Raw genomic sequence first — 26779 nt, 5'->3', positions numbered from 1 at the left:
CATCATATATAATTACCAGCCCTGGGTTTCTTATATTATGAGCTTGTTTACGCATGTTCCGTCCATTTGTATCGATTATCTGAATTACGTGTGGTTAGACTTTCTCCTCTTAAAAATACAGTTCTAATGACGTTGAACACCCAGTTAAAATGGATTCACTCAACAAAGGGACTAACAGAAGACGCTTTTGGCTCGCAAATGTAAAGGAGGAACTCCATTATCCTTTCGCTTAACAGCCGAGCGCGCTTACCGATCGTATCACAGAGAAAAGAGAGTCCCAGTATTTCTTCCACTTCTCTGAAAATAAATTCACACAACTTTGTTTTCTCTGTGATGCGATTGCTGTTCCATTGCTTTTGAAGTAACGACGAGCCACTGCAAAGAGAAAGCAGCATCAGGGTCAATATCCCTTTTCTACTGCTTTACACTCCCAAGTGTAAATGAAAGGGGTTAAAATCTTAGAAGGAGGCACTCCATTATTAGGCACATGAATGGAACAGGTGTTAGCTGAGTTATTGGTACTTGAGACTCCCAAGCTGCAGATCACCAGAGCGCGAGCACCAGGTTAAGTATGCTTTTAATGTTAAATTTCTTGACTCTGTGCAACACACCGCAAGCATCGCTAACGTCCAGCTGAACATATCAGCGTTAATGGGCTGCGAGAGCAAACGCGTGAAAAAGCAGAGTACGGTTGCCTGGCTAGCTCAGTCGGTAGAGCATGAGACTCTTAATCTCAGGGTCGTGGGTTCAAGCCCCACGTTGGGCGTGATGTTATCTCTCTTTGTCTTTCAGAGTTGAGTAGAACTATTTCAAGCAATCTAAGACTTTGCTAGTGAAAAAACAAAACACAGCAACTACCCGGTCAGCGTCCCTGGGTGGGCTTGAACCACCATCCTTTCGGTTAACAGCCGAACGCGCTAACCTATTGCGCCACAGAGACATGTGTTTCTGTTTATACAGTTCATGCCAGCAGCTGAGCAAATGATGCAATATTAAGACCAAATGTAAAGGAGGAACTCCATCATCCTTTCGCTTAACAGCCGAGCGCGCTTACCGATCGTATCACAGAGAAAAGAGAGTCCCAGTATTTCTTCCACTCCTATGAAAATAAATTCCCACAACCTTGTCCTGTTTGATGACTTCTGGTGTAACGAGGAGCCACTGCAACGAGAAAGGAGCATCAGGGTCAATATCGCTTTTCTGCTTGCTCTTCTCTGAATGACCTTTTGTTGGGTTTCTTGTATGTCGCAACCAGCAGCAGAGCAAATGATGCAATATTAAGACCAACTTCATACATAGATTTGGTCTTTTTGTCCACGAAACACCATCATATATAATTACCAGCCCTGGGTTTCTTATATTATGAGCTTGTTTACGCATGTTCCGTCCATTTGTATCGATTATCTGAATTACGTGTGGTTAGACTTTCTCCTCTTAAAAATACAGTTCTAATGACGTTGAACACCCAGTTAAAATGGATTCACTCAACAAAGGGACTAACAGAAGACGCTTTTGGCTCGCAAATGTAAAGGAGGAACTCCATTATCCTTTCGCTTAACAGCCGAGCGCGCTTACCGATCGTATCACAGAGAAAAGAGAGTCCCAGTATTTCTTCCACTTCTCTGAAAATAAATTCACACAACTTTGTTTTCTCTGTGATGCGATTGCTGTTCCATTGCTTTTGAAGTAACGACGAGCCACTGCAAAGAGAAAGCAGCATCAGGGTCAATATCCCTTTTCTACTGCTTTACACTCCCAAGTGTAAATGAAAGGGGTTAAAATCTTAGAAGGAGGCACTCCATTATTAGGCACATGAATGGAACAGGTGTTAGCTGAGTTATTGGTACTTGAGACTCCCAAGCTGCAGATCACCAGAGCGCGAGCACCAGGTTAAGTATGCTTTTAATGTTAAATTTCTTGACTCTGTGCAACACACCGCAAGCATCGCTAACGTCCAGCTGAACATATCAGCGTTAATGGGCTGCGAGAGCAAACGCGTGAAAAAGCAGAGTACGGTTGCCTGGCTAGCTCAGTCGGTAGAGCATGAGACTCTTAATCTCAGGGTCGTGGGTTCAAGCCCCACGTTGGGCGTGATGTTATCTCTCTTTGTCTTTCAGAGTTGAGTAGAACTATTTCAAGCAATCTAAGACTTTGCTAGTGAAAAAACAAAACACAGCAACTACCCGGTCAGCGTCCCTGGGTGGGCTTGAACCACCATCCTTTCGGTTAACAGCCAAACGCGCTAACCTATTGCGCCACAGAGACATGTGTTTCTGTTTATACAGTTCATGCCAGCAGCTGAGCAAATGATGCAATATTAAGACCAAATGTAAAGGAGGAACTCCATCATCCTTTCGCTTAACAGCCGAGCGCGCTTACCGATCGTATCACAGAGAAAAGAGAGTCCCAGTATTTCTTCCACTTCTATGAAAATAAATTCCCACAACCTTGTCCTGTTTGATGACTTCTGGTGTAACGAGGAGCCACTGCAACGAGAAAGGAGCATCAGGGTCAATATCGCTTTTCTGCTTGCTCTTCTCTGAATGACCTTTTGTTGGGTTTCTTGTATGTCGCAACCAGCAGCAGAGCAAATGATGCAATATTAAGACCAACTTCATACATAGATTTGGTCTTTTTGTCCACGAAACACCATCATATATAATTACCAGCCCTGGGTTTCTTATATTATGAGCTTGTTTACGCATGTTCCGTCCATTTGTATCGATTATCTGAATTACGTGTGGTTAGACTTTCTCCTCTTAAAAATACAGTTCTAATGACGTTGAACACCCAGTTAAAATGGATTCACTCAACAAAGGGACTAACAGAAGACGCTTTTGGCTCGCAAATGTAAAGGAGGAACTCCATCATCCTTTCGCTTAACAGCCGAGCGCGCTTACCGATCGCATCACAGAGAAAACAAAGTCCCAGTATTTCTTCCACTTCTATGAAAATAAATTCCCACAACCTTGTCCTGTTTGATGACTTCTGGTGTAACGAGGAGCCACTGCAACGAGAAAGGAGCATCAGGGTCAATATCGCTTTTCTGCTTGCTCTTCTCTGAATGACCTTTTGTTGGGTTTCTTGTATGTCGCAACCAGCAGCAGAGCAAATGATGCAATATTAAGACCAACTTCATACATAGATTTGGTCTTTTTGTCCACGAAACACCATCATATATAATTACCAGCCCTGGGTTTCTTATATTATGAGCTTGTTTACGCATGTTCCGTCCATTTGTATCGATTATCTGAATTACGTGTGGTTAGACTTTCTCCTCTTAAAAATACAGTTCTAATGACGTTGAACACCCAGTTAAAATGGATTCACTCAACAAAGGGACTAACAGAAGACGCTTTTGGCTCGCAAATGTAGAGGAACTCCATTATCCTTTCGCTTAACAGCCGAGCGCGCTTACCGATCGTATCACAGAGAAAAGAGAGTCCCAGTATTTCTTCCACTTCTCTGAAAATAAATTCACACAACTTTGTTTTCTCTGTGATGCGATTGCTGTTCCATTGCTTTTGAAGTAACGACGAGCCACTGCAAAGAGAAAGCAGCATCAGGGTCAATATCCCTTTTCTACTGCTTTACACTCCCAAGTGTAAATGAAAGGGGTTAAAATCTTAGAAGGAGGCACTCCATTATTAGGCACATGAATGGAACAGGTGTTAGCTGAGTTATTGGTACTTGAGACTCCCAAGCTGCAGATCACCAGAGCGCGAGCACCAGGTTAAGTATGCTTTTAATGTTAAATTTCTTGACTCTGTGCAACACACCGCAAGCATCGCTAACGTCCAGCTGAACATATCAGCGTTAATGGGCTGCGAGAGCAAACGCGTGAAAAAGCAGAGTACGGTTGCCTGGCTAGCTCAGTCGGTAGAGCATGAGACTCTTAATCTCAGGGTCGTGGGTTAAAGCCCCACGTTGGGCGTGATGTTATCTCTCTTTGTCTTTCAGAGTTGAGTAGAACTATTTCAAGCAATCTAAGACTTTGCTAGTGAAAAAACAAAACACAGCAACTACCCGGTCAGCGTCCCTGGGTGGGCTTGAACCACCATCCTTTCGGTTAACAGCCAAACGCGCTAACCTATTGCGCCACAGAGACATGTGTTACTGTTTATACAGTTCACGCCAGCAGCTGAGCAAATGATGCAATATTAAGACCAAATGTAAAGGAGGAACTCCATCATCCTTTCGCTTAAGAGCCGAGCGCGCTTACCGATCGCATCACAGAGAAAACAAAGTCCCAGTATTTCTTCCACTTCTATGAAAATAAATTCCCACAACCTTGTCCTGTTTGATGACTTCTGGTGTAACGAGGAGCCACTGCAACGAGAAAGGAGCATCAGGGTCAATATCGCTTTTCTGCTTGCTCTTCTCTGAATGACCTTTTGTTGGGTTTCTTGTATGTCGCAACCAGCAGCAGAGCAAATGATGCAATATTAAGACCAACTTCATACATAGATTTGGTCTTTTTGTCCACGAAACACCATCATATATAATTACCAGCCCTGGGTTTCTTATATTATGAGCTTGTTTACGCATGTTCCGTCCATTTGTATCGATTATCTGAATTACGTGTGGTTAGACTTTCTCCTCTTAAAAATACAGTTCTAATGACGTTGAACACCCAGTTAAAATGGATTCACTCAACAAAGGGACTAACAGAAGACGCTTTTGGCTCGCAAATGTAAAGGAGGAACTCCATCATCCTTTCGCTTAACAGCCGAGCGCGCTTACCGATCGCATCACAGAGAAAACAAAGTCCCAGTATTTCTTCCACTTCTATGAAAATAAATTCCCACAACCTTGTCCTGTTTGATGACTTCTGGTGTAACGAGGAGCCACTGCAACGAGAAAGGAGCATCAGGGTCAATATCGCTTTTCTGCTTGCTCTTCTCTGAATGACCTTTTGTTGGGTTTCTTGTATGTCGCAACCAGCAGCAGAGCAAATGATGCAATATTAAGACCAACTTCATACATAGATTTGGTCTTTTTGTCCACGAAACACCATCATATATAATTACCAGCCCTGGGTTTCTTATATTATGAGCTTGTTTACGCATGTTCCGTCCATTTGTATCGATTATCTGAATTACGTGTGGTTAGACTTTCTCCTCTTAAAAATACAGTTCTAATGACGTTGAACACCCAGTTAAAATGGATTCACTCAACAAAGGGACTAACAGAAGACGCTTTTGGCTCGCAAATGTAAAGGAGGAACTCCATTATCCTTTCGCTTAACAGCCGAGCGCGCTTACCGATCGTATCACAGAGAAAAGAGAGTCCCAGTATTTCTTCCACTTCTATGAAAATAAATTCCCACAACCTTGTCCTGTTTGATGACTTCTGGTGTAACGAGGAGCCACTGCAACGAGAAAGGAGCATCAGGGTCAATATCGCTTTTCTGCTTGCTCTTCTCTGAATGACCTTTTGTTGGGTTTCTTGTATGTCGCAACCAGCAGCAGAGCAAATGATGCAATATTAAGACCAACTTCATACATAGATTTGGTCTTTTTGTCCACGAAACACCATCATATATAATTACCAGCCCTGGGTTTCTTATATTATGAGCTTGTTTACGCATGTTCCGTCCATTTGTATCGATTATCTGAATTACGTGTGGTTAGACTTTCTCCTCTTAAAAATACAGTTCTAATGACGTTGAACACCCAGTTAAAATGGATTCACTCAACAAAGGGACTAACAGAAGACGCTTTTGGCTCGCAAATGTAAAGGAGGAACTCCATTATCCTTTCGCTTAACAGCCGAGCGCGCTTACCGATCGTATCACAGAGAAAAGAGAGTCCCAGTATTTCTTCCACTTCTCTGAAAATAAATTCACACAACTTTGTTTTCTCTGTGATGCGATTGCTGTTCCATTGCTTTTGAAGTAACGACGAGCCACTGCAAAGAGAAAGCAGCATCAGGGTCAATATCCCTTTTCTACTGCTTTACACTCCCAAGTGTAAATGAAAGGCGTTAAAATCTTAGAAGGAGGCACTCCATTATTAGGCACATGAATGGAACAGGTGTTAGCTGAGTTATTGGTACTTGAGACTCCCAAGCTGCAGATCACCAGAGCGCGAGCACCAGGTTAAGTATGCTTTTAATGTTAAATTTCTTGACTCTGTGCAACACACCGCAAGCATCGCTAACGTCCAGCTGAACATATCAGCGTTAATGGGCTGCGAGAGCAAACGCGTGAAAAAGCAGAGTACGGTTGCCTGGCTAGCTCAGTCGGTAGAGCATGAGACTCTTAATCTCAGGGTCGTGGGTTCAAGCCCCACGTTGGGTGTGATGTTATCTCTCTTTGTCTTTCAGAGTTGAGTAGAACTATTTCAAGCAATCTAAGACTTTGCTAGTGAAAAAACAAAACACAGCAACTACCCGGTCAGCGTCCCTGGGTGGGCTTGAACCAACATCCTTTCGGTTAACAGCCGAACGCGCTAACCTATTGCGCCACAGAGACATGTGTTACTGTTTATACAGTTCACGCCAGCAGCTGAGCAAATGATGCAATATTAAGACCAAATGTAAAGGAGGAACTCCATCATCCTTTCGCTTAAGAGCCGAGCGCGCTTACCGATCGCATCACAGAGAAAACAAAGTCCCAGTATTTCTTCCACTTCTATGAAAATAAATTCCCACAACCTTGTCCTGTTTGATGACTTCTGGTGTAACGAGGAGCCACTGCAACGAGAAAGGAGCATCAGGGTCAATATCGCTTTTCTGCTTGCTCTTCTCTGAATGACCTTTTGTTGGGTTTCTTGTATGTCGCAACCAGCAGCAGAGCAAATGATGCAATATTAAGACCAACTTCATACATAGATTTGGTCTTTTTGTCCACGAAACACCATCATATATAATTACCAGCCCTGGGTTTCTTATATTATGAGCTTGTTTACGCATGTTCCGTCCATTTGTATCGATTATCTGAATTACGTGTGGTTAGACTTTCTCCTCTTAAAAATACAGTTCTAATGACGTTGAACACCCAGTTAAAATGGATTCACTCAACAAAGGGACTAACAGAAGACGCTTTTGGCTCGCAAATGTAAAGGAGGAACTCCATTATCCTTTCGCTTAACAGCCGAGCGCGCTTACCGATCGTATCACAGAGAAAAGAGAGTCCCAGTATTTCTTCCACTTCTCTGAAAATAAATTCACACAACTTTGTTTTCTCTGTGATGCGATTGCTGTTCCATTGCTTTTGAAGTAACGACGAGCCACTGCAAAGAGAAAGCAGCATCAGGGTCAATATCGCTTTTCTGCTTGCTCTTCTCTGAATGACCTTTTGTTGGGTTTCTTGTATGTCGCAACCAGCAGCAGAGCAAATGATGCAATATTAAGACCAACTTCATACATAGATTTGGTCTTTTTGTCCACGAAACACCATCATATATAATTACCAGCCCTGGGTTTCTTATATTATGAGCTTGTTTACGCATGTTCCGTCCATTTGTATCGATTATCTGAATTACGTGTGGTTAGACTTTCTCCTCTTAAAAATACAGTTCTAATGACGTTGAACACCCAGTTAAAATGGATTCACTCAACAAAGGGACTAACAGAAGACGCTTTTGGCTCGCAAATGTAAAGGAGGAACTCCATTATCCTTTCGCTTAACAGCCGAGCGGGCTTACCGATCGTATCACAGAGAAAAGAGAGTCCCAGTATTTCTTCCACTTCTATGAAAATAAATTCCCACAACCTTGTCCTGTTTGATGACTTCTGGTGTAACGAGGAGCCACTGCAACGAGAAAGGAGCATCAGGGTCAATATCGCTTTTCTGCTTGCTCTTCTCTGAATGACCTTTTGTTGGGTTTCTTGTATGTCGCAACCAGCAGCAGAGCAAATGATGCAATATTAAGACCAACTTCATACATAGATTTGGTCTTTTTGTCCAAGAAACACCATCATATATAATTACCAGCCCTGGGTTTCTTATATTATGAGCTTGTTTACGCATGTTCCGTCCATTTGTATCGATTATCTGAATTACGTGTGGTTAGACTTTCTCCTCTTAAAAATACAGTTCTAATGACGTTGAACACCCAGTTAAAATGGATTCACTCAACAAAGGGACTAACAGAAGACGCTTTTGGCTCGCAAATGTAAAGGAGGAACTCCATCATCCTTTCGCTTAACAGCCGAGCGCGCTTACCGATCGCATCACAGAGAAAACAAAGTCCCAGTATTTCTTCCACTTCTATGAAAATAAATTCCCACAACCTTGTCCTGTTTGATGACTTCTGGTGTAACGAGGAGCCACTGCAACGAGAAAGGAGCATCAGGGTCAATATCGCTTTTCTGCTTGCTCTTCTCTGAATGACCTTTTGTTGGGTTTCTTGTATGTCGCAACCAGCAGCAGAGCAAATGATGCAATATTAAGACCAACTTCATACATAGATTTGGTCTTTTTGTCCACGAAACACCATCATATATAATTACCAGCCCTGGGTTTCTTATATTATGAGCTTGTTTACGCATGTTCCGTCCATTTGTATCGATTATCTGAATTACGTGTGGTTAGACTTTCTCCTCTTAAAAATACAGTTCTAATGACGTTGAACACCCAGTTAAAATGGATTCACTCAACAAAGGGACTAACAGAAGACGCTTTTGGCTCGCAAATGTAAAGGAGGAACTCCATTATCCTTTCGCTTAACAGCCGAGCGCGCTTACCGATCGTATCACAGAGAAAAGAGAGTCCCAGTATTTCTTCCACTTCTCTGAAAATAAATTCACACAACTTTGTTTTCTCTGTGATGCGATTGCTGTTCCATTGCTTTTGAAGTAACGACGAGCCACTGCAAAGAGAAAGCAGCATCAGGGTCAATATCGCTTTTCTGCTTGCTCTTCTCTGAATGACCTTTTGTTGGGTTTCTTGTATGTCGCAACCAGCAGCAGAGCAAATGATGCAATATTAAGACCAACTTCATACATAGATTTGGTCTTTTTGTCCACGAAACACCATCATATATAATTACCAGCCCTGGGTTTCTTATATTATGAGCTTGTTTACGCATGTTCCGTCCATTTGTATCGATTATCTGAATTACGTGTGGTTAGACTTTCTCCTCTTAAAAATACAGTTCTAATGACGTTGAACACCCAGTTAAAATGGATTCACTCAACAAAGGGACTAACAGAAGACGCTTTTGGCTCGCAAATGTAAAGGAGGAACTCCATTATCCTTTCGCTTAACAGCCGAGCGCGCTTACCGATCGTATCACAGAGAAAAGAGAGTCCCAGTATTTCTTCCACTTCTATGAAAATAAATTCCCACAACCTTGTCCTGTTTGATGACTTCTGGTGTAACGAGGAGCCACTGCAACGAGAAAGGAGCATCAGGGTCAATATCGCTTTTCTGCTTGCTCTTCTCTGAATGACCTTTTGTTGGGTTTCTTGTATGTCGCAACCAGCAGCAGAGCAAATGATGCAATATTAAGACCAACTTCATACATAGATTTGGTCTTTTTGTCCACGAAACACCATCATATATAATTACCAGCCCTGGGTTTCTTATATTATGAGCTTGTTTACGCATGTTCCGTCCATTTGTATCGATTATCTGAATTACGTGTGGTTAGACTTTCTCCTCTTAAAAATACAGTTCTAATGACGTTGAACACCCAGTTAAAATGGATTCACTCAACAAAGGGACTAACAGAAGACGCTTTTGGCTCGCAAATGTAAAGGAGGAACTCCATTATCCTTTCGCTTAACAGCCGAGCGCGCTTACCGATCGTATCACAGAGAAAAGAGAGTCCCAGTATTTCTTCCACTTCTCTGAAAATAAATTCACACAACTTTGTTTTCTCTGTGATGCGATTGCTGTTCCATTGCTTTTGAAGTAACGACGAGCCACTGCAAAGAGAAAGCAGCATCAGGGTCAATATCCCTTTTCTACTGCTTTACACTCCCAAGTGTAAATGAAAGGGGTTAAAATCTTAGAAGGAGGCACTCCATTATTAGGCACATGAATGGAACAGGTGTTAGCTGAGTTATTGGTACTTGAGACTCCCAAGCTGCAGATCACCAGAGCGCGAGCACCAGGTTAAGTATGCTTTTAATGTTAAATTTCTTGACTCTGTGCAACACACCGCAAGCATCGCTAACGTCCAGCTGAACATATCAGCGTTAATGGGCTGCGAGAGCAAACGCGTGAAAAAGCAGAGTACGGTTGCCTGGCTAGCTCAGTCGGTAGAGCATGAGACTCTTAATCTCAGGGTCGTGGGTTCAAGCCCCACGTTGGGCGTGATGTTATCTCTCTTTGTCTTTCAGAGTTGAGTAGAACTATTTCAAGCAATCTAAGACTTTGCTAGTGAAAAAACAAAACACAGCAACTACCCGGTCAGCGTCCCTGGGTGGGCTTGAACCACCATCCTTTCGGTTAACAGCCGAACGCGCTAACCTATTGCGCCACAGAGACATGTGTTTCTGTTTATACAGTTCATGCCAGCAGCTGAGCAAATGATGCAATATTAAGACCAAATGTAAAGGAGGAACTCCATCATCCTTTCGCTTAACAGCCGAGCGCGCTTACCGATCGTATCACAGAGAAAACAAAGTCCCAGTATTTCTTCCACTTCTATGAAAATAAATTCCCACAACCTTGTCCTGTTTGATGACTTCTGGTGTAACGAGGAGCCACTGCAACGAGAAAGGAGCATCAGGGTCAATATCGCTTTTCTGCTTGCTCTTCTCTGAATGACCTTTTGTTGGGTTTCTTGTATGTCGCAACCAGCAGCAGAGCAAATGATGCAATATTAAGACCAACTTCATACATAGATTTGGTCTTTTTGTCCACGAAACACCATCATATATAATTACCAGCCCTGGGTTTCTTATATTATGAGCTTGTTTACGCATGTTCCGTCCATTTGTATCGATTATCTGAATTACGTGTGGTTAGACTTTCTCCTCTTAAAAATACAGTTCTAATGACGTTGAACACCCAGTTAAAATGGATTCACTCAACAAAGGGACTAACAGAAGACGCTTTTGGCTCGCAAATGTAAAGGAGGAACTCCATTATCCTTTCGCTTAACAGCCGAGCGCGCTTACCGATCGTATCACAGAGAAAAGAGTCCCAGTATTTCTTCCACTTCTCTGAAAATAAATTCACACAACCTTGTCCTGTTTGATGACTTCTGGTGTAACGAGGAGCCACTGCAACGAGAAAGGAGCATCAGGGTCAATATCGCTTTTCTGCTTGCTCTTCTCTGAATGACCTTTTGTTGGGTTTCTTGTATGTCGCAACCAGCAGCAGAGCAAATGATGCAATATTAAGACCAACTTCATACATAGATTTGGTCTTTTTGTCCACGAAACACCATCATATATAATTACCAGCCCTGGGTTTCTTATATTATGAGCTTGTTTACGCATGTTCCGTCCATTTGTATCGATTATCTGAATTACGTGTGGTTAGACTTTCTCCTCTTAAAAATACAGTTCTAATGACGTTGAACACCCAGTTAAAATGGATTCACTCAACAAAGGGACTAACAGAAGACGCTTTTGGCTCGCAAATGTAAAGGAGGAACTCCATTATCCTTTCGCTTAACAGCCGAGCGCTTACCGATCGTATCACAGAGAAAAGAGAGTCCCAGTATTTCTTCCACTTCTATGAAAATAAATTCCCACAACCTTGTCCTGTTTGATGACTTCTGGTGTAACGAGGAGCCACTGCAACGAGAAAGGAGCATCAGGGTCAATATCGCTTTTCTGCTTGCTCTTCTCTGAATGACCTTTTGTTGGGTTTCTTGTATGTCGCAACCAGCAGCAGAGCAAATGATGCAATATTAAGACCAACTTCATACATAGATTTGGTCTTTTTGTCCACGAAACACCATCATATATAATTACCAGCCCTGGGTTTCTTATATTATGAGCTTGTTTACGCATGTTCCGTCCATTTGTATCGATTATCTGAATTACGTGTGGTTAGACTTTCTCCTCTTAAAAATACAGTTCTAATGACGTTGAACACCCAGTTAAAATGGATTCACTCAACAAAGGGACTAACAGAAGACGCTTTTGGCTCGCAAATGGAAAGGAGGAACTCCATCATCCTTTCGCTTAACAGCCGAGCGCGCTTACCGATCGCATCACAGAGAAAACAAAGTCCCAGTATTTCTTCCACTTCTATGAAAATAAATTCCCACAACCTTGTCCTGTTTGATGACTTCTGGTGTAACGAGGAGCCACTGCAACGAGAAAGGAGCATCAGGGTCAATATCGCTTTTCTGCTTGCTCTTCTCTGAATGACCTTTTGTTGGGTTTCTTGTATGTCGCAACCAGCAGCAGAGCAAATGATGCAATATTAAGACCAACTTCATACATAGATTTGGTCTTTTTGTCCACGAAACACCATCATATATAATTACCAGCCCTGGGTTTCTTATATTATGAGCTTGTTTACGCATGTTCCGTCCATTTGTATCGATTATCTGAATTACGTGTGGTTAGACTTTCTCCTCTTAAAAATACAGTTCTAATGACGTTGAACACCCAGTTAAAATGGATTCACTCAACAAAGGGACTAACAGAAGACGCTTTTGGCTCGCAAATGTAAAGGAGGAACTCCATTATCCTTTCGCTTAACAGCCGAGCGCGCTTACCGATCGTATCACAGAGAAAAGAGAGTCCCAGTATTTCTTCCACTCCTATGAAAATAAATTCCCACAACCTTGTCCTGTTTGATGACTTCTGGTGTAACGAGGAGCCACTGCAACGAGAAAGGAGCATCAGGGTCAATATCGCTTTTCTGCTTGCTCTTCTCTGAATGACCTTTTGTTGGGTTTCTTGTATGTCGCAACCAGCAGCAGAGCAAATGATGCAATATTAAGACCAACTTCATACATAGATTTGGTCTTTTTGTCCACGAAACACCATCATATATAATTACCAGCCCTGGGTTTCTTATATTATGAGCTTGTTTACGCATGTTCCGTCCATTTGTATCGATTATCTGAATTACGTGTGGTTAGACTTTCTCCTCTTAAAAATACAGTTCTAATGACGTTGAACACCCAGTTAAAATGGATTCACTCAACAAAGGGACTAACAGAAGACGCTTTTGGCTCGCAAATGTAGAGGAACTCCATTATCCTTTCGCTTAACAGCCGAGCGCGCTTACCGATCGTATCACAGAGAAAAGAGAGTCCCAGTATTTCTTCCACTTCTCTGAAAATAAATTCACACAACTTTGTTTTCTCTGTGATGCGATTGCTGTTCCATTGCTTTTGAAGTAACGACGAGCCACTGCAAAGAGAAAGCAGCATCAGGGTCAATATCCCTTTTCTACTGCTTTACACTCCCAAGTGTAAATGAAAGGGGTTAAAATCTTAGAAGGAGGCACTCCATTATTAGGCACATGAATGGAACAGGTGTTAGCTGAGTTATTGGTACTTGAGACTCCCAAGCTGCAGATCACCAGAGCGCGAGCACCAGGTTAAGTATGCTTTTAATGTTAAATTTCTTGACTCTGTGCAACACACCGCAAGCATCGCTAACGTCCAGCTGAACATATCAGCGTTAATGGGCTGCGAGAGCAAACGCGTGAAAAAGCAGAGTACGGTTGCCTGGCTAGCTCAGTCGGTAGAGCATGAGACTCTTAATCTCAGGGTCGTGGGTTCAAGCCCCACGTTGGGCGTGATGTTATCTCTCTTTGTCTTTCAGAGTTGAGTAGAACTATTTCAAGCAATCTAAGACTTTGCTAGTGAAAAAACAAAACACAGCAACTACCCGGTCAGCGTCCCTGGGTGGGCTTGAACCACCATCCTTTCGGTTAACAGCCGAACGCACTAACCTATTGCGCCACAGAGACATGTGTTACTGTTTATACAGTTCACGCCAGCAGCTGAGCAAATGATGCAATATTAAGACCAAATGTAAAGGAGGAACTCCATCATCCTTTCGCTTAAGAGCCGAGCGCGCTTACCGATCGCATCACAGAGAAAACAAAGTCCCAGTATTTCTTCCACTTCTATGAAAATAAATTCCCACAACCTTGTCCTGTTTGATGACTTCTGGTGTAACGAGGAGCCACTGCAACGAGAAAGGAGCATCAGGGTCAATATCGCTTTTCTGCTTGCTCTTCTCTGAATGACCTTTTGTTGGGTTTCTTGTATGTCGCAACCAGCAGCAGAGCAAATGATGCAATATTAAGACCAACTTCATACATAGATTTGGTCTTTTTGTCCACGAAACACCATCATATATAATTACCAGCCCTGGGTTTCTTATATTATGAGCTTGTTTACGCATGTTCCGTCCATTTGTATCGATTATCTGAATTACGTGTGGTTAGACTTTCTCCTCTTAAAAATACAGTTCTAATGACGTTGAACACCCAGTTAAAATGGATTCACTCAACAAAGGGACTAACAGAAGACGCTTTTGGCTCGCAAATGTAAAGGAGGAACTCCATTATCCTTTCGCTTAACAGCCGAGCGCGCTTACCGATCGTATCACAGAGAAAAGAGAGTCCCAGTATTTCTTCCACTTCTCTGAAAATAAATTCACACAACTTTGTTTTCTCTGTGATGCGATTGCTGTTCCATTGCTTTTGAAGTAACGACGAGCCACTGCAAAGAGAAAGCAGCATCAGGGTCAATATCGCTTTTCTGCTTGCTCTTCTCTGAATGACCTTTTGTTGGGTTTCTTGTATGTCGCAACCAGCAGCAGAGCAAATGATGCAATATTAAGACCAACTTCATACATAGATTTGGTCTTTTTGTCCACGAAACACCATCATATATAATTACCAGCCCTGGGTTTCTTATATTATGAGCTTGTTTACGCATGTTCCGTCCATTTGTATCGATTATCTGAATTACGTGTGGTTAGACTTTCTCCTCTTAAAAATACAGTTCTAATGACGTTGAACACCCAGTTAAAATGGATTCACTCAACAAAGGGACTAACAGAAGACGCTTTTGGCTCGCAAATGTAAAGGAGGAACTCCATTATCCTTTCGCTTAACAGCCGAGCGCGCTTACCGATCGTATCACAGAGAAAAGAGAGTCCCAGTATTTCTTCCACTTCTATGAAAATAAATTCCCACAACCTTGTCCTGTTTGATGACTTCTGGTGTAACGAGGAGCCACTGCAACGAGAAAGGAGCATCAGGGTCAATATCGCTTTTCTGCTTGCTCTTCTCTGAATGACCTTTTGTTGGGTTTCTTGTATGTCGCAACCAGCAGCAGAGCAAATGATGCAATATTAAGACCAACTTCATACATAGATTTGGTCTTTTTGTCCACGAAACACCATCATATATAATTACCAGCCCTGGGTTTCTTATATTATGAGCTTGTTTACGCATGTTCCGTCCATTTGTATCGATTATCTGAATTACGTGTGGTTAGACTTTCTCCTCTTAAAAATACAGTTCTAATGACGTTGAACACCCAGTTAAAATGGATTCACTCAACAAAGGGACTAACAGAAGACGCTTTTGGCTCGCAAATGTAAAGGAGGAACTCCATTATCCTTTCGCTTAACAGCCGAGCGCGCTTACCGATCGTATCACAGAGAAAAGAGAGTCCCAGTATTTCTTCCACTTCTCTGAAAATAAATTCACACAACTTTGTTTTCTCTGTGATGCGATTGCTGTTCCATTGCTTTTGAAGTAACGACGAGCCACTGCAAAGAGAAAGCAGCATCAGGGTCAATATCCCTTTTCTACTGCTTTACACTCCCAAGTGTAAATGAAAGGGGTTAAAATCTTAGAAGGAGGCACTCCATTATTAGGCACATGAATGGAACAGGTGTTAGCTGAGTTATTGGTACTTGAGACTCCCAAGCTGCAGATCACCAGAGCGCGAGCACCAGGTTAAGTATGCTTTTAATGTTAAATTTCTTGACTCTGTGCAACACACCGCAAGCATCGCTAACGTCCAGCTGAACATATCAGCGTTAATGGGCTGCGAGAGCAAACGCGTGAAAAAGCAGAGTACGGTTGCCTGGCTAGCTCAGTCGGTAGAGCATGAGACTCTTAATCTCAGGGTCGTGGGTTCAAGCCCCACGTTGGGCGTGATGTTATCTCTCTTTGTCTTTCAGAGTTGAGTAGAACTATTTCAAGCAATCTAAGACTTTGCTAGTGAAAAAACAAAACACAGCAACTACCCGGTCAGCGTCCCTGGGTGGGCTTGAACCACCATCCTTTCGGTTAACAGCCGAACGCGCTAACCTATTGCGCCACAGAGACATGTGTTTCTGTTTATACAGTTCATGCCAGCAGCTGAGCAAATGATGCAATATTAAGACCAAATGTAAAGGAGGAACTCCATCATCCTTTCGCTTAAGAGCCGAGCGCGCTTACCGATCGCATCACAGAGAAAACAAAGTCCCAGTATTTCTTCCACTTCTATGAAAATAAATTCCCACAACCTTGTCCTGTTTGATGACTTCTGGTGTAACGAGGAGCCACTGCAACGAGAAAGGAGCATCAGGGTCAATATCGCTTTTCTGCTTGCTCTTCTCTGAATGACCTTTTGTTGGGTTTCTTGTATGTCGCAACCAGCAGCAGAGCAAATGATGCAATATTAAGACCAACTTCATACATAGATTTGGTCTTTTTGTCCACGAAACACCATCATATATAATTACCAGCCCTGGGTTTCTTATATTATGAGCTTGTTTACGCATGTTCCGTCCATTTGTATCGATTATCTGAATTACGTGTGGTTAGACTTTCTCCTCTTAAAAATACAGTTCTAATGACGTTGAACACCCAGTTAAAATGGATTCACTCAACAAAGGGACTAACAGAAGACGCTTTTGGCTCGCAAATGTAAAGGAGGAACTCCATTATCCTTTCGCTTAACAGCCGAGCGCGCTTACCGATCGTATCACAGAGAAAAGAGTCCCAGTATTTCTTCCACTTCTCTGAAAATAAATTCACACAACCTTGTCCTGTTTGATGACTTCTGGTGTAACGAGGAGCCACTGCAACGAGAAAGGAGCATCAGGGTCAATATCGCTTTTCTGCTTGCTCTTCTCTGAATGACCTTTTGTTGGGTTTCTTGTATGTCGCAACCAGCAGCAGAGCAAATGATGCAATATTAAGACCAACTTCATACATAGATTTGGTCTTTTTGTCCACGAAACACCATCATATATAATTACCAGCCCTGGGTTTCTTATATTATGAGCTTGTTTACGCATGTTCCGTCCATTTGTATCGATTATCTGAATTACGTGTGGTTAGACTTTCTCCTCTTAAAAATACAGTTCTAATGACGTTGAACACCCAGTTAAAATGGATTCACTCAACAAAGGGACTAACAGAAGACGCTTTTGGCTCGCAAATGTAAAGGAGGAACTCCATTATCCTTTCGCTTAACAGCCGAGCGCGCTTACCGATCGTATCACAGAGAAAAGAGAGTCCCAGTATTTCTTCCACTTCTATGAAAATAAATTCCCACAACCTTGTCCTGTTTGATGACTTCTGGTGTAACGAGGAGCCACTGCAACGAGAAAGGAGCATCAGGGTCAATATCGCTTTTCTGCTTGCTCTTCTCTGAATGACCTTTTGTTGGGTTTCTTGTATGTCGCAACCAGCAGCAGAGCAAATGATGCAATATTAAGACCAACTTCATACATAGATTTGGTCTTTTTGTCCACGAAACACCATCATATATAATTACCAGCCCTGGGTTTCTTATATTATGAGCTTGTTTACGCATGTTCCGTCCATTTGTATCGATTATCTGAATTACGTGTGGTTAGACTTTCTCCTCTTAAAAATACAGTTCTAATGACGTTGAACACCCAGTTAAAATGGATTCACTCAACAAAGGGACTAACAGAAGACGCTTTTGGCTCGCAAATGTAAAGGAGGAACTCCATCATCCTTTCGCTTAACAGCCGAGCGCGCTTACCGATCGCATCACAGAGAAAACAAAGTCCCAGTATTTCTTCCACTTCTATGAAAATAAATTCCCACAACCTTGTCCTGTTTGATGACTTCTGGTGTAACGAGGAGCCACTGCAACGAGAAAGGAGCATCAGGGTCAATATCGCTTTTCTGCTTGCTCTTCTCTGAATGACCTTTTGTTGGGTTTCTTGTATGTCGCAACCAGCAGCAGAGCAAATGATGCAATATTAAGACCAACTTCATACATAGATTTGGTCTTTTTGTCCACGAAACACCATCATATATAATTACCAGCCCTGGGTTTCTTATATTATGAGCTTGTTTACGCATGTTCCGTCCATTTGTATCGATTATCTGAATTACGTGTGGTTAGACTTTCTCCTCTTAAAAATACAGTTCTAATGACGTTGAACACCCAGTTAAAATGGATTCACTCAACAAAGGGACTAACAGAAGACGCTTTTGGCTCGCAAATGTAAAGGAGGAACTCCATTATCCTTTCGCTTAACAGCCGAGCGCGCTTACCGATCGTATCACAGAGAAAAGAGAGTCCCAGTATTTCTTCCACTCCTATGAAAATAAATTCCCACAACCTTGTCCTGTTTGATGACTTCTGGTGTAACGAGGAGCCACTGCAACGAGAAAGGAGCATCAGGGTCAATATCGCTTTTCTGCTTGCTCTTCTCTGAATGACCTTTTGTTGGGTTTCTTGTATGTCGCAACCAGCAGCAGAGCAAATGATGCAATATTAAGACCAACTTCATACATAGATTTGGTCTTTTTGTCCACGAAACACCATCATATATAATTACCAGCCCTGGGTTTCTTATATTATGAGCTTGTTTACGCATGTTCCGTCCATTTGTATCGATTATCTGAATTACGTGTGGTTAGACTTTCTCCTCTTAAAAATACAGTTCTAATGACGTTGAACACCCAGTTAAAATGGATTCACTCAACAAAGGGACTAACAGAAGACGCTTTTGGCTCGCAAATGTAGAGGAACTCCATTATCCTTTCGCTTAACAGCCGAGCGCGCTTACCGATCGTATCACAGAGAAAAGAGAGTCCCAGTATTTCTTCCACTTCTCTGAAAATAAATTCACACAACTTTGTTTTCTCTGTGATGCGATTGCTGTTCCATTGCTTTTGAAGTAACGACGAGCCACTGCAAAGAGAAAGCAGCATCAGGGTCAATATCCCTTTTCTACTGCTTTACACTCCCAAGTGTAAATGAAAGGGGTTAAAATCTTAGAAGGAGGCACTCCATTATTAGGCACATGAATGGAACAGGTGTTAGCTGAGTTATTGGTACTTGAGACTCCCAAGCTGCAGATCACCAGAGCGCGAGCACCAGGTTAAGTATGCTTTTAATGTTAAATTTCTTGACTCTGTGCAACACACCGCAAGCATCGCTAACGTCCAGCTGAACATATCAGCGTTAATGGGCTGCGAGAGCAAACGCGTGAAAAAGCAGAGTACGGTTGCCTGGCTAGCTCAGTCGGTAGAGCATGAGACTCTTAATCTCAGGGTCGTGGGTTCAAGCCCCACGTTGGGCGTGATGTTATCTCTCTTTGTCTTTCAGAGTTGAGTAGAACTATTTCAAGCAATCTAAGACTTTGCTAGTGAAAAAACAAAACACAGCAACTACCCGGTCAGCGTCCCTGGGTGGGCTTGAACCACCATCCTTTCGGTTAACAGCCGAACGCGCTAACCTATTGCGCCACAGAGACATGTGTTACTGTTTATACAGTTCACGCCAGCAGCTGAGCAAATGATGCAATATTAAGACCAAATGTAAAGGAGGAACTCCATCATCCTTTCGCTTAAGAGCCGAGCGCGCTTACCGATCGCATCACAGAGAAAACAAAGTCCCAGTATTTCTTCCACTTCTATGAAAATAAATTCCCACAACCTTGTCCTGTTTGATGACTTCTGGTGTAACGAGGAGCCACTGCAACGAGAAAGGAGCATCAGGGTCAATATCGCTTTTCTGCTTGCTCTTCTCTGAATGACCTTTTGTTGGGTTTCTTGTATGTCGCAACCAGCAGCAGAGCAAATGATGCAATATTAAGACCAACTTCATACATAGATTTGGTCTTTTTGTCCACGAAACACCATCATATATAATTACCAGCCCTGGGTTTCTTATATTATGAGCTTGTTTACGCATGTTCCGTCCATTTGTATCGATTATCTGAATTACGTGTGGTTAGACTTTCTCCTCTTAAAAATACAGTTCTAATGACGTTGAACACCCAGTTAAAATGGATTCACTCAACAAAGGGACTAACAGAAGACGCTTTTGGCTCGCAAATGTAAAGGAGGAACTCCATTATCCTTTCGCTTAACAGCCGAGCGCGCTTACCGATCGTATCACAGAGAAAAGAGTCCCAGTATTTCTTCCACTTCTCTGAAAATAAATTCACACAACCTTGTCCTGTTTGATGACTTCTGGTGTAACGAGGAGCCACTGCAACGAGAAAGGAGCATCAGGGTCAATATCGCTTTTCTGCTTGCTCTTCTCTGAATGACCTTTTGTTGGGTTTCTTGTATGTCGCAACCAGCAGCAGAGCAAATGATGCAATATTAAGACCAACTTCATACATAGATTTGGTCTTTTTGTCCACGAAACACCATCATATATAATTACCAGCCCTGGGTTTCTTATATTATGAGCTTGTTTACGCATGTTCCGTCCATTTGTATCGATTATCTGAATTACGTGTGGTTAGACTTTCTCCTCTTAAAAATACAGTTCTAATGACGTTGAACACCCAGTTAAAATGGATTCACTCAACAAAGGGACTAACAGAAGACGCTTTTGGCTCGCAAATGTAAAGGAGGAACTCCATTATCCTTCCGCTTAACAGCCGAGCGCGCTTACCGATCGTATCACAGAGAAAAGAGAGTCCCAGTATTTCTTCCACTTCTATGAAAATAAATTCCCACAACCTTGTCCTGTTTGATGACTTCTGGTGTAACGAGGAGCCACTGCAACGAGAAAGGAGCATCAGGGTCAATATCGCTTTTCTGCTTGCTCTTCTCTGAATGACCTTTTGTTGGGTTTCTTGTATGTCGCAACCAGCAGCAGAGCAAATGATGCAATATTAAGACCAACTTCATACATAGATTTGGTCTTTTTGTCCACGAAACACCATCATATATAATTACCAGCCCTGGGTTTCTTATATTATGAGCTTGTTTACGCATGTTCCGTCCATTTGTATCGATTATCTGAATTACGTGTGGTTAGACTTTCTCCTCTTAAAAATACAGTTCTAATGACGTTGAACACCCAGTTAAAATGGATTCACTCAACAAAGGGACTAACAGAAGACGCTTTTGGCTCGCAAATGTAAAGGAGGAACTCCATCATCCTTTCGCTTAACAGCCGAGCGCGCTTACCGATCGCATCACAGAGAAAACAAAGTCCCAGTATTTCTTCCACTTCTATGAAAATAAATTCCCACAACCTTGTCCTGTTTGATGACTTCTGGTGTAACGAGGAGCCACTGCAACGAGAAAGGAGCATCAGGGTCAATATCGCTTTTCTGCTTGCTCTTCTCTGAATGACCTTTTGTTGGGTTTCTTGTATGTCGCAACCAGCAGCAGAGCAAATGATGCAATATTAAGACCAACTTCATACATAGATTTGGTCTTTTTGTCCACGAAACACCATCATATATAATTACCAGCCCTGGGTTTCTTATATTATGAGCTTGTTTACGCATGTTCCGTCCATTTGTATCGATTATCTGAATTACGTGTGGTTAGACTTTCTCCTCTTAAAAATACAGTTCTAATGACGTTGAACACCCAGTTAAAATGGATTCACTCAACAAAGGGACTAACAGAAGACGCTTTTGGCTCGCAAATGTAAAGGAGGAACTCCATTATCCTTTCGCTTAACAGCCGAGCGCGCTTACCGATCGTATCACAGAGAAAAGAGAGTCCCAGTATTTCTTCCACTCCTATGAAAATAAATTCCCACAACCTTGTCCTGTTTGATGACTTCTGGTGTAACGAGGAGCCACTGCAACGAGAAAGGAGCATCAGGGTCAATATCGCTTTTCTGCTTGCTCTTCTCTGAATGACCTTTTGTTGGGTTTCTTGTATGTCGCAACCAGCAGCAGAGCAAATGATGCAATATTAAGACCAACTTCATACATAGATTTGGTCTTTTTGTCCACGAAACACCATCATATATAATTACCAGCCCTGGGTTTCTTATATTATGAGCTTGTTTACGCATGTTCCGTCCATTTGTATCGATTATCTGAATTATGTGTGGTTAGACTTTCTCCTCTTAAAAATACAGTTCTAATGACGTTGAACACCCAGTTAAAATGGATTCACTCAACAAAGGGACTAACAGAAGACGCTTTTGGCTCGCAAATGTAGAGGAACTCCATTATCCTTTCGCTTAACAGCCGAGCGCGCTTACCGATCGTATCACAGAGAAAAGAGAGTCCCAGTATTTCTTCCACTTCTCTGAAAATAAATTCACACAACTTTGTTTTCTCTGTGATGCGATTGCTGTTCCATTGCTTTTGAAGTAACGACGAGCCACTGCAAAGAGAAAGCAGCATCAGGGTCAATATCCCTTTTCTACTGCTTTACACTCCCAAGTGTAAATGAAAGGGGTTAAAATCTTAGAAGGAGGCACTCCATTATTAGGCACATGAATGGAACAGGTGTTAGCTGAGTTATTGGTACTTGAGACTCCCAAGCTGCAGATCACCAGAGCGCGAGCACCAGGTTAAGTATGCTTTTAATGTTAAATTTCTTGACTCTGTGCAACACACCGCAAGCATCGCTAACGTCCAGCTGAACATATCAGCGTTAATGGGCTGCGAGAGCAAACGCGTGAAAAAGCAGAGTACGATTGCCTGGCTAGCTCAGTCGGTAGAGCATGAGACTCTTAATCTCAGGGTCGTGGGTTCAAGCCCCACGTTGGGCGTGATGTTATCTCTCTTTGTCTTTCAGAGTTGAGTAGAACTATTTCAAGCAATCTAAGACTTTGCTAGTGAAAAAACAAAACACAGCAACTACCCGGTCAGCGTCCCTGGGTGGGCTTGAACCACCATCCTTTCGGTTAACAGCCGAACGCGCTAACCTATTGCGCCACAGAGACATGTGTTACTGTTTATACAGGTCACGCCAGCAGCTGAGCAAATGATGCAATATTAAGACCAAATGTAAAGGAGGAACTCCATCATCCTTTCGCTTAAGAGCCGAGCGCGCTTACCGATCGCATCACAGAGAAAACAAAGTCCCAGTATTTCTTCCACTTCTATGAAAATAAATTCCCACAACCTTGTCCTGTTTGATGACTTCTGGTGTAACGAGGAGCCACTGCAACGAGAAAGGAGCATCAGGGTCAATATCGCTTTTCTGCTTGCTCTTCTCTGAATGACCTTTTGTTGGGTTTCTTGTATGTCGCAACCAGCAGCAGAGCAAATGATGCAATATTAAGACCAACTTCATACATAGATTTGGTCTTTTTGTCCACGAAACACCATCATATATAATTACCAGCCCTGGGTTTCTTATATTATGAGCTTGTTTACGCATGTTCCGTCCATTTGTATCGATTATCTGAATTACGTGTGGTTAGACTTTCTCCTCTTAAAAATACAGTTCTAATGACGTTGAACACCCAGTTAAAATGGATTCACTCAACAAAGGGACTAACAGAAGACGCTTTTGGCTCGCAAATGTAAAGGAGGAACTCCATTATCCTTTCGCTTAACAGCCGAGCGCGCTTACCGATCGTATCACAGAGAAAAGAGTCCCAGTATTTCTTCCACTTCTCTGAAAATAAATTCACACAACCTTGTCCTGTTTGATGACTTCTGGTGTAACGAGGAGCCACTGCAACGAGAAAGGAGCATCAGGGTCAATATCGCTTTTCTGCTTGCTCTTCTCTGAATGACCTTTTGTTGGGTTTCTTGTATGTCGCAACCAGCAGCAGAGCAAATGATGCAATATTAAGACCAACTTCATACATAGATTTGGTCTTTTTGTCCACGAAACACCATCATATATAATTACCAGCCCTGGGTTTCTTATATTATGAGCTTGTTTACGCATGTTCCGTCCATTTGTATCGATTATCTGAATTACGTGTGGTTAGACTTTCTCCTCTTAAAAATACAGTTCTAATGACGTTGAACACCCAGTTAAAATGGATTCACTCAACAAAGGGACTAACAGAAGACGCTTTTGGCTCGCAAATGTAAAGGAGGAACTCCATTATCCTTTCGCTTAACAGCCGAGCGCGCTTACCGATCGTATCACAGAGAAAAGAGAGTCCCAGTATTTCTTCCACTTCTATGAAAATAAATTCCCACAACCTTGTCCTGTTTGATGACTTCTGGTGTAACGAGGAGCCACTGCAACGAGAAAGGAGCATCAGGGTCAATATCGCTTTTCTGCTTGCTCTTCTCTGAATGACCTTTTGTTGGGTTTCTTGTATGTCGCAACCAGCAGCAGAGCAAATGATGCAATATTAAGACCAACTTCATACATAGATTTGGTCTTTTTGTCCACGAAACACCATCATATATAATTACCAGCCCTGGGTTTCTTATATTATGAGCTTGTTTACGCATGTTCCGTCCATTTGTATCGATTATCTGAATTACGTGTGGTTAGACTTTCTCCTCTTAAAAATACAGTTCTAATGACGTTGAACACCCAGTTAAAATGGATTCACTCAACAAAGGGACTAACAGAAGACGCTTTTGGCTCGCAAATGTAAAGGAGGAACTCCATCATCCTTTCGCTTAACAGCCGAGCGCGCTTACCGATCGCATCACAGAGAAAACAAAGTCCCAGTATTTCTTCCACTTCTATGAAAATAAATTCCCACAACCTTGTCCTGTTTGATGACTTCTGGTGTAACGAGGAGCCACTGCAACGAGAAAGGAGCATCAGGGTCAATATCGCTTTTCTGCTTGCTCTTCTCTGAATGACCTTTTGTTGGGTTTCTTGTATGTCGCAACCAGCAGCAGAGCAAATGATGCAATATTAAGACCAACTTCATACATAGATTTGGTCTTTTTGTCCACGAAACACCATCATATATAATTACCAGCCCTGGGTTTCTTATATTATGAGCTTGTTTACGCATGTTCCGTCCATTTGTATCGATTATCTGAATTACGTGTGGTTAGACTTTCTCCTCTTAAAAATACAGTTCTAATGACGTTGAACACCCAGTTAAAATGGATTCACTCAACAAAGGGACTAACAGAAGACGCTTTTGGCTCGCAAATGTAAAGGAGGAACTCCATTATCCTTTCGCTTAACAGCCGAGCGCGCTTACCGATCGTATCACAGAGAAAAGAGAGTCCCAGTATTTCTTCCACTCCTATGAAAATAAATTCCCACAACCTTGTCCTGTTTGATGACTTCTGGTGTAACGAGGAGCCACTGCAACGAGAAAGGAGCATCAGGGTCAATATCGCTTTTCTGCTTGCTCTTCTCTGAATGACCTTTTGTTGGGTTTCTTGTATGTCGCAACCAGCAGCAGAGCAAATGATGCAATATTAAGACCAACTTCATACATAGATTTGGTCTTTTTGTCCACGAAACACCATCATATATAATTACCAGCCCTGGGTTTCTTATATTATGAGCTTGTTTACGCATGTTCCGTCCATTTGTATCGATTATCTGAATTACGTGTGGTTAGACTTTCTCCTCTTAAAAATACAGTTCTAATGACGTTGAACACCCAGTTAAAATGGATTCACTCAACAAAGGGACTAACAGAAGACGCTTTTGGCTCGCAAATGTAGAGGAACTCCATTATCCTTTCGCTTAACAGCCGAGCGCGCTTACCGATCGTATCACAGAGAAAAGAGAGTCCCAGTATTTCTTCCACTTCTCTGAAAATAAATTCACACAACTTTGTTTTCTCTGTGATGCGATTGCTGTTCCATTGCTTTTGAAGTAACGACGAGCCACTGCAAAGAGAAAGCAGCATCAGGGTCAATATCCCTTTTCTACTGCTTTACACTCCCAAGTGTAAATGAAAGGGGTTAAAATCTTAGAAGGAGGCACTCCATTATTAGGCACATGAATGGAACAGGTGTTAGCTGAGTTATTGGTACTTGAGACTCCCAAGCTGCAGATCACCAGAGCGCGAGCACCAGGTTAAGTATGCTTTTAATGTTAAATTTCTTGACTCTGTGCAACACACCGCAAGCATCGCTAACGTCCAGCTGAACATATCAGCGTTAATGGGCTGCGAGAGCAAACGCGTGAAAAAGCAGAGTACGGTTGCCTGGCTAGCTCAGTCGGTAGAGCATGAGACTCTTAATCTCAGGGTCGTGGGTTAAAGCCCCACGTTGGGCGTGATGTTATCTCTCTTTGTCTTTCAGAGTTGAGTAGAACTATTTCAAGCAATCTAAGACTTTGCTAGTGAAAAAACAAAACACAGCAACTACCCGGTCAGCGTCCCTGGGTGGGCTTGAACCACCATCCTTTCGGTTAACAGCCGAACGCGCTAACCTATTGCGCCACAGAGACATGTGTTACTGTTCATAGAGTTCACGCCAGCAGCTGAGCAAATGATGCAATATTAAGACCAAATGTAAAGGAGGAACTCCATCATCCTTTCGCTTAAGAGCCGAGCGCGCTTACCGATCGCATCACAGAGAAAACAAAGTCCCAGTATTTCTTCCACTTCTATGAAAATAAATTCCCACAACCTTGTCCTGTTTGATGACTTCTGGTGTAACGAGGAGCCACTGCAACGAGAAAGGAGCATCAGGGTCAATATCGCTTTTCTGCTTGCTCTTCTCTGAATGACCTTTTGTTGGGTTTCTTGTATGTCGCAACCAGCAGCAGAGCAAATGATGCAATATT

At 42.4% G+C, this 26779-nt stretch overlaps 20 non-coding genes across 20 annotated transcripts; 10 read left to right on the top strand and 10 right to left on the bottom strand.

Annotated features, from left to right (window-relative positions):
- Window positions 1–693: 693 nt before the first annotated feature.
- trnak-cuu (transfer RNA lysine (anticodon CUU)) lies at window positions 694–766 on the top strand. Its single transcript has one exon. It is a non-coding gene; the product is annotated as a tRNA-Lys (tRNA).
- A 100-nt stretch (window positions 767–866) lies between these two features.
- On the bottom strand, window positions 867–940 carry trnan-guu (transfer RNA asparagine (anticodon GUU)). The gene has a single exon. It is a non-coding gene; the product is annotated as a tRNA-Asn (tRNA).
- A 1078-nt stretch (window positions 941–2018) lies between these two features.
- Window positions 2019–2091, top strand: trnak-cuu (transfer RNA lysine (anticodon CUU)). The gene has a single exon. It is a non-coding gene; the product is annotated as a tRNA-Lys (tRNA).
- A 100-nt stretch (window positions 2092–2191) lies between these two features.
- trnan-guu (transfer RNA asparagine (anticodon GUU)) lies at window positions 2192–2265 on the bottom strand. Its single transcript has one exon. It is a non-coding gene; the product is annotated as a tRNA-Asn (tRNA).
- A 1596-nt stretch (window positions 2266–3861) lies between these two features.
- On the top strand, window positions 3862–3934 carry trnak-cuu (transfer RNA lysine (anticodon CUU)). Its single transcript has one exon. It is a non-coding gene; the product is annotated as a tRNA-Lys (tRNA).
- Window positions 3935–4034: 100 nt separating this feature from the next.
- On the bottom strand, window positions 4035–4108 carry trnan-guu (transfer RNA asparagine (anticodon GUU)). Its single transcript has one exon. It is a non-coding gene; the product is annotated as a tRNA-Asn (tRNA).
- A 2120-nt stretch (window positions 4109–6228) lies between these two features.
- On the top strand, window positions 6229–6301 carry trnak-cuu (transfer RNA lysine (anticodon CUU)). The gene has a single exon. It is a non-coding gene; the product is annotated as a tRNA-Lys (tRNA).
- Window positions 6302–6401: 100 nt separating this feature from the next.
- Window positions 6402–6475, bottom strand: trnan-guu (transfer RNA asparagine (anticodon GUU)). Its single transcript has one exon. It is a non-coding gene; the product is annotated as a tRNA-Asn (tRNA).
- Window positions 6476–10194: 3719 nt separating this feature from the next.
- On the top strand, window positions 10195–10267 carry trnak-cuu (transfer RNA lysine (anticodon CUU)). The gene has a single exon. It is a non-coding gene; the product is annotated as a tRNA-Lys (tRNA).
- Window positions 10268–10367: 100 nt separating this feature from the next.
- Window positions 10368–10441, bottom strand: trnan-guu (transfer RNA asparagine (anticodon GUU)). Its single transcript has one exon. It is a non-coding gene; the product is annotated as a tRNA-Asn (tRNA).
- A 3155-nt stretch (window positions 10442–13596) lies between these two features.
- On the top strand, window positions 13597–13669 carry trnak-cuu (transfer RNA lysine (anticodon CUU)). The gene has a single exon. It is a non-coding gene; the product is annotated as a tRNA-Lys (tRNA).
- Window positions 13670–13769: 100 nt separating this feature from the next.
- trnan-guu (transfer RNA asparagine (anticodon GUU)) lies at window positions 13770–13843 on the bottom strand. Its single transcript has one exon. It is a non-coding gene; the product is annotated as a tRNA-Asn (tRNA).
- Window positions 13844–15981: 2138 nt separating this feature from the next.
- On the top strand, window positions 15982–16054 carry trnak-cuu (transfer RNA lysine (anticodon CUU)). The gene has a single exon. It is a non-coding gene; the product is annotated as a tRNA-Lys (tRNA).
- A 100-nt stretch (window positions 16055–16154) lies between these two features.
- On the bottom strand, window positions 16155–16228 carry trnan-guu (transfer RNA asparagine (anticodon GUU)). Its single transcript has one exon. It is a non-coding gene; the product is annotated as a tRNA-Asn (tRNA).
- A 3157-nt stretch (window positions 16229–19385) lies between these two features.
- Window positions 19386–19458, top strand: trnak-cuu (transfer RNA lysine (anticodon CUU)). Its single transcript has one exon. It is a non-coding gene; the product is annotated as a tRNA-Lys (tRNA).
- A 100-nt stretch (window positions 19459–19558) lies between these two features.
- On the bottom strand, window positions 19559–19632 carry trnan-guu (transfer RNA asparagine (anticodon GUU)). Its single transcript has one exon. It is a non-coding gene; the product is annotated as a tRNA-Asn (tRNA).
- A 3157-nt stretch (window positions 19633–22789) lies between these two features.
- trnak-cuu (transfer RNA lysine (anticodon CUU)) lies at window positions 22790–22862 on the top strand. Its single transcript has one exon. It is a non-coding gene; the product is annotated as a tRNA-Lys (tRNA).
- A 100-nt stretch (window positions 22863–22962) lies between these two features.
- trnan-guu (transfer RNA asparagine (anticodon GUU)) lies at window positions 22963–23036 on the bottom strand. The gene has a single exon. It is a non-coding gene; the product is annotated as a tRNA-Asn (tRNA).
- A 3157-nt stretch (window positions 23037–26193) lies between these two features.
- On the top strand, window positions 26194–26266 carry trnak-cuu (transfer RNA lysine (anticodon CUU)). Its single transcript has one exon. It is a non-coding gene; the product is annotated as a tRNA-Lys (tRNA).
- A 100-nt stretch (window positions 26267–26366) lies between these two features.
- Window positions 26367–26440, bottom strand: trnan-guu (transfer RNA asparagine (anticodon GUU)). Its single transcript has one exon. It is a non-coding gene; the product is annotated as a tRNA-Asn (tRNA).
- Window positions 26441–26779: the final 339 nt, after the last annotated feature.

This window comes from Electrophorus electricus, chromosome 3 (assembly GCF_041902795.1).
Source record: "Electrophorus electricus isolate QZ-2024a chromosome 3, ASM4190279v1, whole genome shotgun sequence".
Taxonomy (NCBI): Eukaryota; Metazoa; Chordata; class Actinopteri; order Gymnotiformes; family Gymnotidae; genus Electrophorus; species Electrophorus electricus.
The sequence above is the reverse complement of the archived record's forward strand: the minus strand, read 5'-3'. Positions and strand labels throughout refer to the sequence as shown.